The sequence below is a fragment of the Grammomys surdaster genome, unplaced genomic scaffold, assembly GCF_004785775.1.
Source record: "Grammomys surdaster isolate TR1022 unplaced genomic scaffold, NIH_TR_1.0 126163, whole genome shotgun sequence".
In the NCBI taxonomy this organism is placed as follows: domain Eukaryota; kingdom Metazoa; phylum Chordata; class Mammalia; order Rodentia; family Muridae; genus Grammomys; species Grammomys surdaster.
Window position 1 is genome coordinate 7,914,546 of NW_021620970.1, and position 14,311 is coordinate 7,928,856.

Below are 14,311 nucleotides of genomic sequence, written 5' to 3' on the forward strand. Positions count from 1 at the left end.
TTTATGAATCTCCCAGACGTCACTCAATTGAGTCAAGTTGGCAGTCAAAATTAACTACCACCATGGCCCATCTCTTGCTCACTGCAGCCCAGCGAAAGTGGTGACTAGTTAGAAGGTGTCTCGCTCCCATGCAGTCCTTCCAGGACCCAGGGATACTCACAGAGCAGTTCTATTATCCCTTAGAGTCTTAGGGATCCATTGTGTATCCAGCTAGCAAGGGAAGGGAACGAGAAGGCAAACCCACTTTGAATCACCTTCTAAGGTAACATTTCCTCTTAGCCCCCATTCCTCATGAAGAACATACCTTTGTTGTCTCTCGAAAAGAACATGTATCCCAGGTGATCTACGTAATATGCCCTGTACTCTGTATCTACACAAAAGCCCAGAAATTCATGTGTGTATGTGTGTGTGCGCACATTTATGTGGATGTGTGTGCACACATGTATGTGCGTGGTTGCCCATATGAATGCATTCGGAGACCAGAGGCCAATGTCCAGTATCTTTATATACTCTGCTTTATTCTTCTGAGACAGGGATTCTCTCTGCCCTTGGTACTCACCATTTTGGCTACGTTTTTTAGATAGGAAGACTTTGGGATCCTTTTATCTTCCTTATTCCAGCTCTTGAGATACAGGCACAGGCTCCCACACTGGCCTTTAGGTGAATGCCGGGAATCCAAAATCGTGCCCTCATGTTTGCTGAGCAATGGCTTTGCCCACAGTCACTTTCCCAGCCTAAGGGCTAGCATTTCTTGAGGGTTACGAGTCATCTCGGAAAGGAGGAGAAAGACAATACCTGATGTGTCATGTGGTCTCCACCTGTCTTTTTTTTTTTTTTTTTAACACATTTTCAGTACCTTTCTTATCAGAGTTAGAGACACTTAGCCAGTTGTTTTAATTCCATCTAAAATGATATCATGTGCTGGAGGACTGTCTGAGCAGTTAAAAAGCACCAGTTGCTTTTCCAGAGGACACAGACTCCATTCTTAACACCCAGCTCACAAGTGTTCGTTATTACAGTTTCAGGGAATCTAATGCCCTCTTCTGGCATCCGTGGGCCCCAGGTACATAGCGCGCGCGCACACACACACACACACACACACACACACACACACACACATGCAGGCAAAGCACCTATGCACATGAAAAAAATAAAGTCATCGATATGCTTAAAAATGATTTCTCACACGTTATTTTTCAAAGCCTTCCTTCTCTCTGCATTCTGGAAAGTCTCCTAATTTTTCAGTGTGAGTCTTGCTTCACTTCACTTCTCTGACCCTAGTTCTGTTCTCAAGAAGTGACTTATCTGTTCCTTGTTGCCCAAAGCTGTAGTGTGGCCTCTGAGAGAACCCCCTGCCCATTAGCCTCCCTTGATCTCCTCTGCAGTGACTGTTGTTTGCTTGGCCTTCTTCAGTCATTGGGCAGACCTTGTTGGCTTTTCCCCAACCATTTGATCCTAGAATCTAGATTCTTAATGCTAAGGAAATGGCACAAGGGTATTAACAGTGGCATTAACAAACTGTTGTTTCTGGTTTCCAAAATGCCATTTGTGGTGGTCTGAATAAGAATAGCCCCCATAGGCTCATGTATTTGAATACTTGGTCATCACAGAGTGGCATTACTTGAGAAGGATTAGGAGGTGTGACCTTGTTGGAGGAAATGTGTCACTGGAGGTGCGCTTTGAGGTTTCAAAAGCTCAAGCCAGTCCCAGTGTCTCCGTCTTCCTGCTACCTGTGGATCCAGATGTAGAATTCTCAGCTACCTATCCAGCAACATGTCTGCCTGTCTGCTACCAAACTCCCTGTCGTGATACTGGGCTGCTGAAACTGTAAGCAAGCCCTAATTAAATTTTTTCTTTTATAAGAGCTGTTATGGTTATGGTGTCTCTTCATAGCAGGAGAACACTGTCTAAGATACCATTATATACATCATAGCACACAATTTCCAAGACAACCTAGGCAGTGAGCAGCAAAGTAATAGGCTACTGGGAAGTTCAGACTGAACTATCATACTCCCATTCACAAAGCAAGGACATGCCTCATGGCTTGCTTCTACTAAAGATTGTTGGCATTTTTAGCCATTCTGGGTCAACTTGTAAGCTACTGTTTAGCTAGTCTAGGATGTCAAAAATCTGACTTGATGTCAGATTTATTGAGCTATCTGATCTTTCTCGCCATGTCTAGAACGTGAAAAGGGGGATTATGAACATTTTTTTCATTCTGAGAAACTATATTCTGGTATGATTGAAAGAAAATGCGGATTTGTCTGTGTTGGGCTGGCTTATTTTCCTTAATGTCATGATCTGTAGTTCTGCCCATTATCCCTGCAAATAACATAATTTCATTCTCCTTATGACTGGGTAAAATGACTTTCTCTTTTATCTGTCTATCTGTTGGCCTGCCCCCTTCTCTTTATGGAGCCTTGGGATTTATGGAGCCCTCTCTGAAAAGGCTAATCTTGTTCTAGCTCTATGGTTTTCACCAAATTTATTTCTGGAGGCCCGAGAGTTTTTCAGGGAGGCCAATAGTACTCTGTAGCAGGCAGGGTTAGTAATTATGCCAAGAAGGGTCCAACAATCTTGATTCTGGGCCTCTCCGCTCCTGCCCCAGTTAAGGGAGTCCAGCTTTGCTCTGTATCATAAAAGAAACATTTTAAAATATTGTTAGCAAACCATGATTATCATCTAAGTCCACCCTCCCTCAGAAGAAACCTCCGAGCCCCTCAGAGGTTACTAACCCTGAATACACAGAAGGCGCTCTAGGGGAGAGTACCATCACAGGGGGAGTTCCTGAGCCCCAGGGTGATGCTCTTGGCTCTTCCGTGGCTCCATGCTAACCTCTCAGTGTGTGAGTATCATAGGATCTAAGATAAGGAAGGTCAAGTTCTGTTGTGCTGCTGAATATATAGACAAATTCTCCTCTTGCTCTTCCCTTCTTTGTTCCTGATTTGGAAAAGCAAGAGCAATCATGACTTCACATCCAAAGCAGGGCTGCCCTGTGGAAGGCTGGATCTTGGCACCTCTCCTTCATTTTATCAGTTTTTCTTTACAGGAGGTTGCTTGAGTTCCTTCTGCCCTGCCCCTGACTCCCATGCTGCTGATTAAGAGGGCTGTTTTACATCTCAGTGAGGACTGGACAATATAATTGTCTTATTCTGAATAAGGGTTCAGAATTTTGTGCTTCCTCAGAGTTGTAGAGACAGAATGGATGTAGGTCAGCTTGGTTGCGCCTTTCTCTGTCAGTGGCCTGCAAGCTGTAGATGCATGAGGTGGCTTGCTGGTTCATGTTTAGCTCCCCTCAGGGTCACAACATGATGTTTGTTTATGCTTCAGACTGGAAAGAAGTGATTGCTTTGGATTTCCCTTCCTTTGACTAAGTGGAGAAATCCTCTTGGAGTCTTGTTTTAACGTGCCTGTCAGTGGTCCAGTCCCAGTGGGGAAGGGGAGAGAGTAATGGCCTCCCTGGTAAGCAGACTTACTGCTTCTCAAGAAGAAAACGAACCCCAGGGTTGGGAGTGGTGGTCACAAGAAATTTCTACAGGTCTTTCCCTTGTTCCAGATCTAAGTCCCAGAAGACTCTTGCTTTTCAGCCATGTGTAGGGAGAGTTCTCTGTAAGATAGGGGATGGGTCTCTGGGATCCAACCTCTTTCCATTGCTCCTGAAGGTTAGGTGGCAGCTGAGTACTCCAGCAGCAGGCTCTGTGGGGTGGTGTCTACCGCAGAACACCCTCATGGCAGACCTAGCTGGCTGAGGCTTTGCCCAAGTTCCAACAATTATTAGTCTGTGTACTTTAGAATTAGACTCACTTGGTCAGCTGTTTTATTACATTTTAAATTGTTTTAAAATCCATGCTTTGTTCTTTTCCTCTTTGACAGATGAACTAAACCTCCTTTTAGTAACTTTTAAAGAGGTATTATTGCTAGCCAGAGAGAAGAGCGGTCAGCCTGGTAGGGAACCATGAATACGAGTTTGCATTTGCCTAGTACTGAATCTACACCCCACCCGCACCTTTATCCTTTAAATGCAGAGCAGCAAACGAAGAAGTAATCTTTATTTTGTTTTCTAAAATTATTCTAAGAAGTCCCTTTTTAAACTTACAGATTTTTAGTCCAATGAGGAGCCCCGTTTCTCCGGACTACATTTTGCATATTGTCTGCTTCTTACAGGGCTTCTGTATTGTCTCAGGCTCCACTGGAAATGCAGCAAGGATTCCTAGCACATCCCAGTTGCCATGGCAACAGCAGCCTTTCCCATAATGAGCTGCATCATCTGAACTGATGTCACAGCATCATGCAGCAGGTCAAACAAGGCATCTCCTAGTATTGCATCCTACAGATGTGCTGTAAACATCAAAAAGAGGCCTTGGGAGCAGGAGATGGTGAGTGTTAAACGTTTGGGCTTTAATGGCATCGCTGTTTTGTTGGTTAGTCCAAGGCGTCTGCTAAGGCAGGGGTGGGGGGATGTTGTCTGCTTAAAATGGACTGGAGAAAGAAGGGTTGTTTTGCCTAATTCTGTTTTCAGGCTGCTGTGTTAAGACAAAGGCCTGTGAGAGTCGCATAAAAATCAAAATGCAAAGATTTCTTGCTCCTTCTCCGCCTGTTATTTTTAGTGTTCTCATGAATTAAAAAAAAAAAAAAGCACAAGATAATTTTCTATTACAAAAGCCTAGATAAGCTCTGAAATGTGCAACTCATTGTATTTTAACATTCTAAAGACATGTTTCTTTCTTTTTTTTTTTTTTTTTAATGAGGCAGGGCTAATTGGTCCCATTTGCTTTTGTGATTTATGGAATATTTAGTGACTTGCAGAACGGAATTCAGTATTTACCTCCATTGGGTTTCAGATTCTTCACGGCAAGGAATGAGTGCTGAATAAGCATTTGTCTTAACCCTATGTGAAAGGGTTCTCTTGCGTGTTCAAGAAATAATTTGTTAAAAACATTAAGACTGAAACCAGATGAAATTATTTATGCCTTTTGATTTGTGTGGAATTTCCTCAATTCGTGTCCTCCATAGTTAAGAGGCTGTAGCTGGAGTTTTTTTCTAGGCTGGTTTGTAACTGAGGGGAGCAAGTCTCCTCTCTGCGGCAGTTACAGTCAAGGATAACCCCGGGGAGAGACTCTGGAGAGGCCAGTGGCGCTGCTGCCGGCTCTTGTTTAACTTTAGCCCCAACCTGGTGGGATGGATAAATGTCAGGGGCCTTGATGTTTATTAGGAATGCAAATCTCTAGACCCATAACCTCAACTCAGTTCCAAAGCTCCAGATAAATATACATTGTTTACGTTTAATTCAGGGCTTGCTCTTAAGAATCGTTACTATTTTATTTGCTAAAACACAGCCTAACCGGTCAGTAAGGAACAGGGAATTGTCGCCTTTTGTTTTGGGAAATAAAATGAATTTCCTCGGTGCAACTGATTGCTACTGGGGGAAAGAAAGGAGAAAACACATGTCAGTTCAGTTGATCAATCTGCCGGCTCACAGTCAGGGAGTGGTCCTGTGTTTGAGTGCAGTCGAGCTCATAGTTTTAATTTATACAGTCTTACTGGAAAGAATAGTACCCCTGAGTTCCTTTTCGTTAGTTAAGATTGTTGGAGCCTAAACAGTTTAGATGGAGCCTAAAACAGATATTTCATAGGAAGCAGGAAAAGCAACACCTCTAGCCAGCTTGAATTGATTTTTCTCTCCTATGGAGTTGAGCACAGCGGTCCCATTAGGCACAGGCTGAGTGGTAGAGCTCGGGTTTTAATTAGTTTGTTTACCCCACACGCATGCTACTCCCAGTCTTTTAAGCTTATATCGCTGGCGTGCAGCTATATGGGATGGAAGAGGTCAACTCCGGCCTGGCCTTCTCACAAGCAATTAGAAGTACGGATGCTCATTGCCTGCTTTTTTTATGATGCATAGTGTGAGCCGAGAGCTCTGCTGGGACCACTGGGTGTGAACCTTGCCAAGTCAGAAGCTCTCAGGTGAAAGGGAGAAGCAAGACGGTAATGGGGGAGGGGAAAGTGATTAGAACCCCCTGAAGTATGAGCGATGCAAAAAGACTTGTTCGGTGACATAAATTGCTAGGAGTGAAACAGATAACCGAAGGCAGCGGTTTAGTGGGTTTTCTCCTGGCTTAATCCTCCTTCCTTTTGTCTAACAGTGCTCTCCGCTGCTTCATCATGGGTGATACATATGGTTACTGGAAGTCACTGAAGCCAGATTCCTTAAGGGCAGTATTAGAAAAGTGAAGTCATGCTTTGAGGGTGGGGAAGGGCACTGGCGGGTGTGGGCTGCCACGCAGTTGCTAGCGGAACATCCGCCCAGCGCAGCCAAACCTGTCATCCTCCCAACCCCCACAGCATGCAGCGACAGTTCCTCAACTTTATGCTTTTGTGCTTTTTGCTCCAGGAGAACAAAGCCCTAATAGCAGGAGCTGTCACCCCATGTTCTGTTTCTTAGAGGACCACAGCCTGTGCTGCACTCTGCGCTCTGATTAGCTGTGCCTTAATTACTAGCTAAGGATATTTCAGTTGCGGTAGTTTTAATATATCCCCAAGGGGTGTGTGTGTGTGTGTGTGTGTGTATGTGTGTGTATGTGTGTATGGGGGAGGGAGAGAGATTGTTCTGTGGCTGGATTTATTGATGCCTCAGTGAAATTTTCTAGAATCTCAAGTATTCTGATGTACATCATGACTGGAATATTATCAAAACTGTGTTGACCGTGTAGCCAAGTTTAGACTGTGTAAATCTCACGAACAGTTAACCTATACTTTTGGTTATGGTTTTGTTACTAAATTACAAAGTTTTAATGGATTTCAATCTTTCTAGATAACTAGGCCATAGTGGAGCTAGTAATCACAGTAACAACTGTAGCTAGTATGTATTCAGCTCGTTATTTGTTTTACTAAGCTAAGCTTTGTATATTAGCTTGTTTAACTCTTAAGATGACATGAGATAGAAAGCACCACTCTCACTTTATAAGATTGGGCACCGGTGTTTGTATTTTGCAGAATCAGTTCATAGGTTAGACGCTTGGCTGAAGTCACATGTTTTATAAATTATTGGGCTGGGTTTCCAAACCGAGGCAGTCTGGCTGTAAAGCCTGCGAGCTTTCCACAGCTACTCCAGTGTTGTGACTCCTTTTAGTCAATCTCACTTTATTGCATGGGCCCCACCCTTCCTGATTCTAATCGGAAGGTCAGATTTCACAGGTAGAATGCACTCTTACTGCAGTCTGGTCACTTTTCCTGTAAAGATGAGCACGAATCCTGGCCAGATGTGAATAATTACTCTGACCACAGCTGTTTAAGTCATGCAGCAGAATTGGTGTTCAGCTCTTTGCCAGGACCCCTGCTTGACACACTGGTTGTGACACACTGGTTTAGCTGACTCTGTGAAGTGCTCCACAGATGAGCATGGGCATGACAGAGTCTCACTACAGTGAGTCTTACCTGAGTCAGTTGTGATTCAAGTCTGTCATTCCTGTCTGTCTTATCAGTGATATCTGTAGTATTCTGCTAACCTTAAGATATTTGCATTTGGTGGCAACACCCATCATATAAAAGTGGAAATCTCCCTCACAGGCTAGAGGGTCTAATATGAATCCATCTCTTGAGACAAGAAAAGCAAAAGGTCTATTTGGCTGATGTGCCTGAAACCGAGTGCTGTGTGATCTAATATAAGAATCACAGCCTTGGGCAACATCTCAGAAGCCCTGTGCCTGTGGAGAGCCAATCTCTGCTTCGTCTTGCCCATCCCCAGCTATCCACCCCCAGTGTCATTACAGGGCTCTTGGGGCTGCTCTTTGTTTAATATAGGCTAATGCACACACTGACAGCACACTGATATTGATTCTGGAGTGGCGAATACTTAAAAATATTACTCCACAGGGTGCATTAGCTTTTTCTAGGTTCTGGGAAGAAGTTAGCCACTGACCTAGACTGCTCCAAGAAGGCCAAAGTTTGTTTCTGCGTGAGGTACAGGATTGAGAGGTTGCTTAGAAAACAGTGGAGCATCTACATACACAGTGTATTCTAGAGGGGAGGTGAAAATAAACCGGTATAATTGTTAGAGTGGTTCTTTTCACCTGAATACAAAAATCTGTTTCTGTTTATTTGGATCTCATGTGCTCATATAGAAAGCACTATACCTGTATAGATGTCTATGCACAGTTTATATATGGGGATGAACACACCACATTGAATGATAGCCCTTTTTTCCTCCTTGGGATATATGAGAAGCTTGCCATGTGTCAAAAAAGCCAATATTGCCGTCAGTGTCTTATTGGTATAAGCTATTCTGAGAAATATAATTGCAATAATTCAGAAAGTATATTTCTGTCTCATTTGAAAAAAAAACAACTGACTTGTGGAAATAAGAAATGTAGAAGACAGATCAACTAAGGAGAGTATAAAAAATTACTGTGCTATCTCTCACCTTGACAAACTCCCTTCTTAGAAAGGCCTAGGTAAAGCATTCTGGGAAGTTATTTGGCTGGGGAGGGGCATGCACACAAGGCTCCAACCTTACACGTTTGCACTAGCATGTTGTACAAATATCAATTCAAGTGAGAAGCCTTTAAAACAAGTGTCTTAACTAAGTTGTTTAAAGCTATGTGTTTACAGGGACATTTCTAGGTCCAGCTTGTCTCAGTTACCTTCTCGTCACTGTGACAAAATGCCTCACGAAAGCAGAGGTCTATTTTGGCCCATGGATTCTGAAAGTGTACTCTCTCATGACTGGGACACTGGGGCATGGGATCGAGTACCTTTACGGTGGCATGAGACCGAGGGGGCAGCTCTTCATATATTGATGACTCAGAAAGTAGAGAACTCGACTGGAACCAGAGGCAAGAATGATTATCAAAGACTTCTCCATGTCTTACCTCCTCAGACTGTGACCCCAGCTGGGCACCAAGTACTTACAACAAGAACCTTTGGGAATATTCCAGGTTACAATGGTAGCAACCTTTATGTGTCCACCTTGGCTTGTCAAGGTAGAAAAACTTTTTTTTAAAAAAATTTTTTTCAAATCGTAATTTTTACTTATTCACACAGGGGTTATGAACACAAAAGGCAGGACGTGGGGAAGGGGATGACACTGGAGTGTGGGTGTTCAGGGGGAATACAGATATCTTTCAGAACAGGGTATTGGCTGGGTGAAGGTTCAGGGGACAGGTCATTATGACTCTGCCTATGATTCACTTGTCCTTATCTAAGTTGGTATTATCTGCCAAGACTACCTATTTACAAGGTCTATGACTACACAGGCTGGTAAATTTCTACAAAAGCTGCCTGTAAACAGTAGCTTATAGCCATCTGTTTCAATCAAAACAAACACTTAAGATTGAGGGCTCCCTCATTTTTTGCTGGTACCTGGAAATGGCCCCTTCTGTCAGGAGCGAGAAGTCTTCCATGGGAGTATCACTTTTTATAGGACTTTGTACAATAGTATCTGACTGCTAGGCATTCTGAATTAAAAAGGCAAAAGGTTTCTTCCCCAGGAGCATTTATCTGTTAGAATCTGAATCCTTGATTTGGTTTAAGACTTGGTGAGGATGTAAGAAAGACTGTTTCCCTTATAATCCACCAGCTATACTTTTCTCTGCTCCCCAGCCATGAAGCGTGCTCCAAATTCTTTCAGCCATCTTGCCACCATATGCTTGCATCACAGGGAGAACAAGGGGATACATGTAGAACTTTCAGAACACGTTCTCAAACTGACTGTTGCCTGAACTGAACGTGGCTTGCAGCTCATGTCATAATGTGTGCAGTTAGGTAAGCCCACAAGTGGCTGAATGCTCTGCTGTTGTGATCCTGGAACCTAATAATATCTGCCTAAGGGCATCTGGATTTTCATTTTATACTCGACTCCATAAAATATGCAGTGAGCTCCTTATAGTCCCTTTGGTATACCTTTGCTATGCCTGAGCTCTCTAGGCCTTTGAGTTTGAGGCTATCTTATATGATAGTCCTGAGACAGTGCAGACACGGTTTAGAACTTGAAAGCTAAGGGACCACTGTTATTAAAACAACTCAGAGCAAAAGGCTCCCCCACCCCGTAGAAACCAGCACTGTGCACAGTAACTCAGTGGTATTGCTTTTAGAGGCAATGAGGGACATATTATGTTATACCTGATGATGTTTGGGAAGTCAGGTTTATGTGTCATTGCCGTTGCTTTCTGGGGGAGAAATCAAATCTTCTCTGCAAAGCGAGCTAATGAACCATCCGATTGGTTCAGCGCTTATAGCAGTTCTCTTGCCCTCTGTTCACTACTTGATTACTTTTATCAGCTTCTTTGTTTAACTCTCATTTAACTAATTACACAAGGTATTTCCGCTGACTAGCTGTGTGCTTGCCATTCCCTCTCCCCTCTTTATTATACTACACATTGTCTTAGTCCTCTCACCAGGAGGCCGGGGCCTCTCACTGGGGGTTGTATCACTGCAGGAAGAGTTCATATATATATTTTTTTAATTAAAAAGGGAATTGCAGTCAATATAATGAACCATTCTCAGCTCTGCCTTGCTAATGTCCCACAGTCCAGATCCAGTGCTAGTGCTTGTGGTAATGATGCTCTGGGGTTTGGCTGTGGGCCCCAAGATAGGGGCACAACCTACTCATCACAACAATCAGAAAGGGCTGTGTTCATTTGTGAATCTTTGGATTTGCATGATTGTCAGAGGATTAACATGGATGATGCTACCCTGAGGAAAAATAATAAGTTATTTCTTCTTTTTCGACTATATGAATAAATAGAAACCTTGAGGACTCTAAAAGGAATTTGCTGTCACTTGGAAGCCTTAGGATGGAGTTCTCTTCGAGGGTTGTGCCCCAAGAACTGCACACCATATTGATACACACAGTGTTGATATTTACCATGGCTACCATGTACAAGTCATAAATTCAGATAATTAATTCAGATAATTGCATCAGTAGTCAGCAAGGAACAAATGCATCAAATATACACCATCTGCTAAAGGGAAAACAAACCTCAAAAATAAGGACAATTACAAGGACACACGCAAGCACACACACACACACACACACCACTGCTTGGAGAGCTTGTCACAGATTCAGCATTATATTACTGTCTGAGTGCTACTTGCAACTGCCCTGATTACTTGTTCCCTTGCTCTGGACACCTGGGATGAAGTGCCAGCATGCCTGGTTACTCTTTCATCTACTCTTAGTTGACTTTTCAACGTAAATGCTTTTGAAACAACTCATTACGTTCACTCACTGGCTCACTCAAAATCAGTGTTCCTAGCATCTTTTCCTGCTCAGCGTGTGTACCTCATGCAGAGTTACTTAAGACAGTTCTATGTGGAGCACCTCAGGGCAGGAGCCTGTCTCTGCACCACCCTTTCCTCCTTTACATCAGCATAACAGCAATCCGAGGACACCCAAGTCTCCACAAGTCCCCTTGTGAAATAATCTGCTTGCATTTCACCTTTAATAACTGCCCTATGTTCAGTCTGCTGTTTGTGTTTCTGTGAATCAGGAGAATGTCTCTTTAAGAATAATTTTAATTGCTATTGTAGGCAGCCTACCTACTAATAATAGCCAAAACAGGGGGATTATATGTGGTAGAAAACTATATGTAAAAATAAACATAGGAGTGGTATGATTAATCACATCTCCTTATTACTATTAGTAATTAAAGATGATAAAGATAAGGGAAGTAAGAATGAGAAGTCGGTAGGCAGAGCAAGCCAGGAAGATGTGTATTTCTTCAGCACCAGCTTAGAATGGCAGCTATAAAATACTGTAAACACTTGCTTCAGAAGGGCAGCTGGTCCAGAACAGGGTCATAAGTCAGGAAACAAAGGCCAAGCAAACAAACAAACAACAACAAAAACTCCATAAAATAGTGGTGATTGCACTGAGAACCAGTAAAGGATCAGACTCATACACCGAGACAGGAATTTAGCAATAAATAAAAATAATTGATATCAGATTTTTTTTAAAAAAAATCAAGTTATTCTAGCATGGAATAAATAAGGTTTGTTATCGTTGTTTGGGTTTGGGTTTTTTTTTTTTTCCATTCTGGGGATCAAACTTAGGGCCTTGAGCTCTACTGCTTAGCTATCTCCTCAATCCTGTTAATTATATTTTTAAACATATGGGTTTTAAATAAGACTGAAAATGAATAGATCAAGAAACTGAGACCCAAGGAAACTATAATAAAATCCTCTCAAGAAGAGCTACTTTTTCTCTGTTGGTTTCTGCTTCATCTTCCTAGCCTCATTGTTTTGGTTAATATCACTTTACTTATTTGTTACAAAGAAGCACTTAATAGTGCTGGGGCAGCCGTGATAGCATCTCCTCAGGCTTTCTGTGAAGGAGCTGGGGCTCTGTAGCTCAGTGGATAGATCCATCGAGGGAGAGGAGAAATCGCTCAGCACATGGTGGCTTACAATAACCTGTAACTCCAGTCCCAGGTGATCCAATGCTCTGTCTCTGAGAGGTCCTGTACAGTCATGGTGTATATAAATTCATGCAAGTGGACACAAATACACATAATAAAAAGATAGAAAGTTCTTGTACATACACACAATAAAGATACAGACAGACAGACAGTTAGACAGACACAAACAGACAGGCACATTGGTTCTTCTTCTGGTGGTTGTCTCCTGTGGTGAATTTGAAGCTCCATTGGGATCAGTCATTTATTCTTCTTTAATTCCTGAATCCTTAGCCAAAACTATGCTTGATGGATTCATGAGTTTGGGAAGAACTTTTGATAAATGCACCCAGCAGGGAGAATGGTAAGCCATGGAAGTGGCCCTTGCATGTTGAAAGTGCCCAGATGAAAATACTTAGGACTGTTGTGGCAAAGGCAGAAAAGCACAGGCCTGTGGCAGTGGAGTTGTTGCCAGAGCATGTAGCGCAGGCATGAAGCTACGAGGGAGGGCGTGTGCTTCACGCGGAGCAAGAGGCAAACTGTCTCTTAGTCATAGATACCTACTGTTGACTTCTGTTCCTGAGGCTTGTTTTAAATCTCATGATTCTAATGTATTTCTTTAATAACAGGTTTTTTGGTGTTTTTTTTTTCCTTGAAATTTAACCCATTTTAATTACAAACTGTTTTTAGAGTAACTTCCTTTTTAAAAAGACAGACTATCCAGCAGCAATTAGAAAAGCACCCTGAATAAGAAAATTGTAAACTCGCCGGGCAGTGGTGGCACATGCCATCAATCTCAGCACTTGGGAGGCAGAGGCAGGCGGATTTCTGAGTTCAAGGCCAGCCTGGTCTACAGAGTGAGTTCCAGGACAGCCAGGGCTACACAGAGAAACCCTGTCTCAAAAAAACCAAAAAAAAAAAAAAAAAAGAAAGAAAAAAAGAAAATTGTAAACTCAGTGTTTGTTTCTTTAACGATTGTAAGACCCATTTAAGTTTACTTTTGTTAGTCTCATGCTCCTACAGAAATGATTATGATGTCTGAGGATTTCCTTGTAGCACTTGGCACGGCCGGTTGCAGTATCCAAGGATGTTAATGTGTTTCAAATAGCGCTTTTGTGTTCAAATGGGAACAGTGTCAGGGAGCCGTTGGCTGCAGTACTGAAGCTAGTGTTTCCTAGGGTAAGTTTCCCAAACCTTGGTTTCCTTCACAGGAAAACAAGGGCTAAAGCGAACGGGTTAGATTTGAAAGACTTTTTAATTTCCTACTACCTCAAATATTTTGTATCTCACTTGAAGATTCTCTGTATCTTTTAATTGTTAACTGTATCTTTTAATCTTTCTGATTTTCAATAACATGTACCAATATTTTAAATATGTTTGTTGTCCTCATGTAGATGGAATCATTTAAATATATTGTCGTAATCCAGTGAGGCTGTTATAATACTATAAAGTTAGGTACCTTATAACTGTGATATTCCTCACCGTGAGGAATGGAGGCCAGAGATCAAGGTTAGGATCCTGCAGACTTGGTGTGTGGTAAGTGTCCACAGAAGGGAACCACAGTTTTCTGCTTTTGTCTTGGGCTTCTTATGTGAGCTCTAACCGCTTTCACTGGAACCTGAAGAGTTTCCCATTGGCTCCACTTGCTAATATCATTACCTTGGGAGTTGAGGTTTCAACACACAAGTTTTGGTAACAAATGTTTAGACAATAGTGTTTATATGTCATTTTTTTTCCTCACATTTATGTTTGTTTTTAACTTGAGTTTCCCAGTACACCATGGTTGTTGCCCCTAGATTCATCTGGGTCTCATAAGGTTTCATTTAAACTAACCAATTGTTTTCTTTCATATTAATTCTCCCTAACTTCTCTATCCTGTGGATTCATGCATTTTCCTCCCTCCCTCCCTCCCTCCCTCCCTC

At 42.4% G+C, this 14,311-nt stretch overlaps 1 protein-coding gene across 1 annotated transcript in view; it reads left to right on the forward strand.

Moving 5' to 3' along the window:
- The first annotated feature begins 4,283 nt into the window (after nucleotides 1-4,283).
- Akap6 (A-kinase anchoring protein 6) overlaps nucleotides 4,284-14,311 on the forward strand; it is a 414,932-nt gene continuing 404,904 nt past the window's right edge. The window contains exon 1 of the mRNA XM_028757469.1: nucleotides 4,284-4,376. The gene's annotated coding sequence lies outside the window, so the exon portion shown is untranslated. The remainder of the gene's footprint in view (nucleotides 4,377-14,311) is intronic.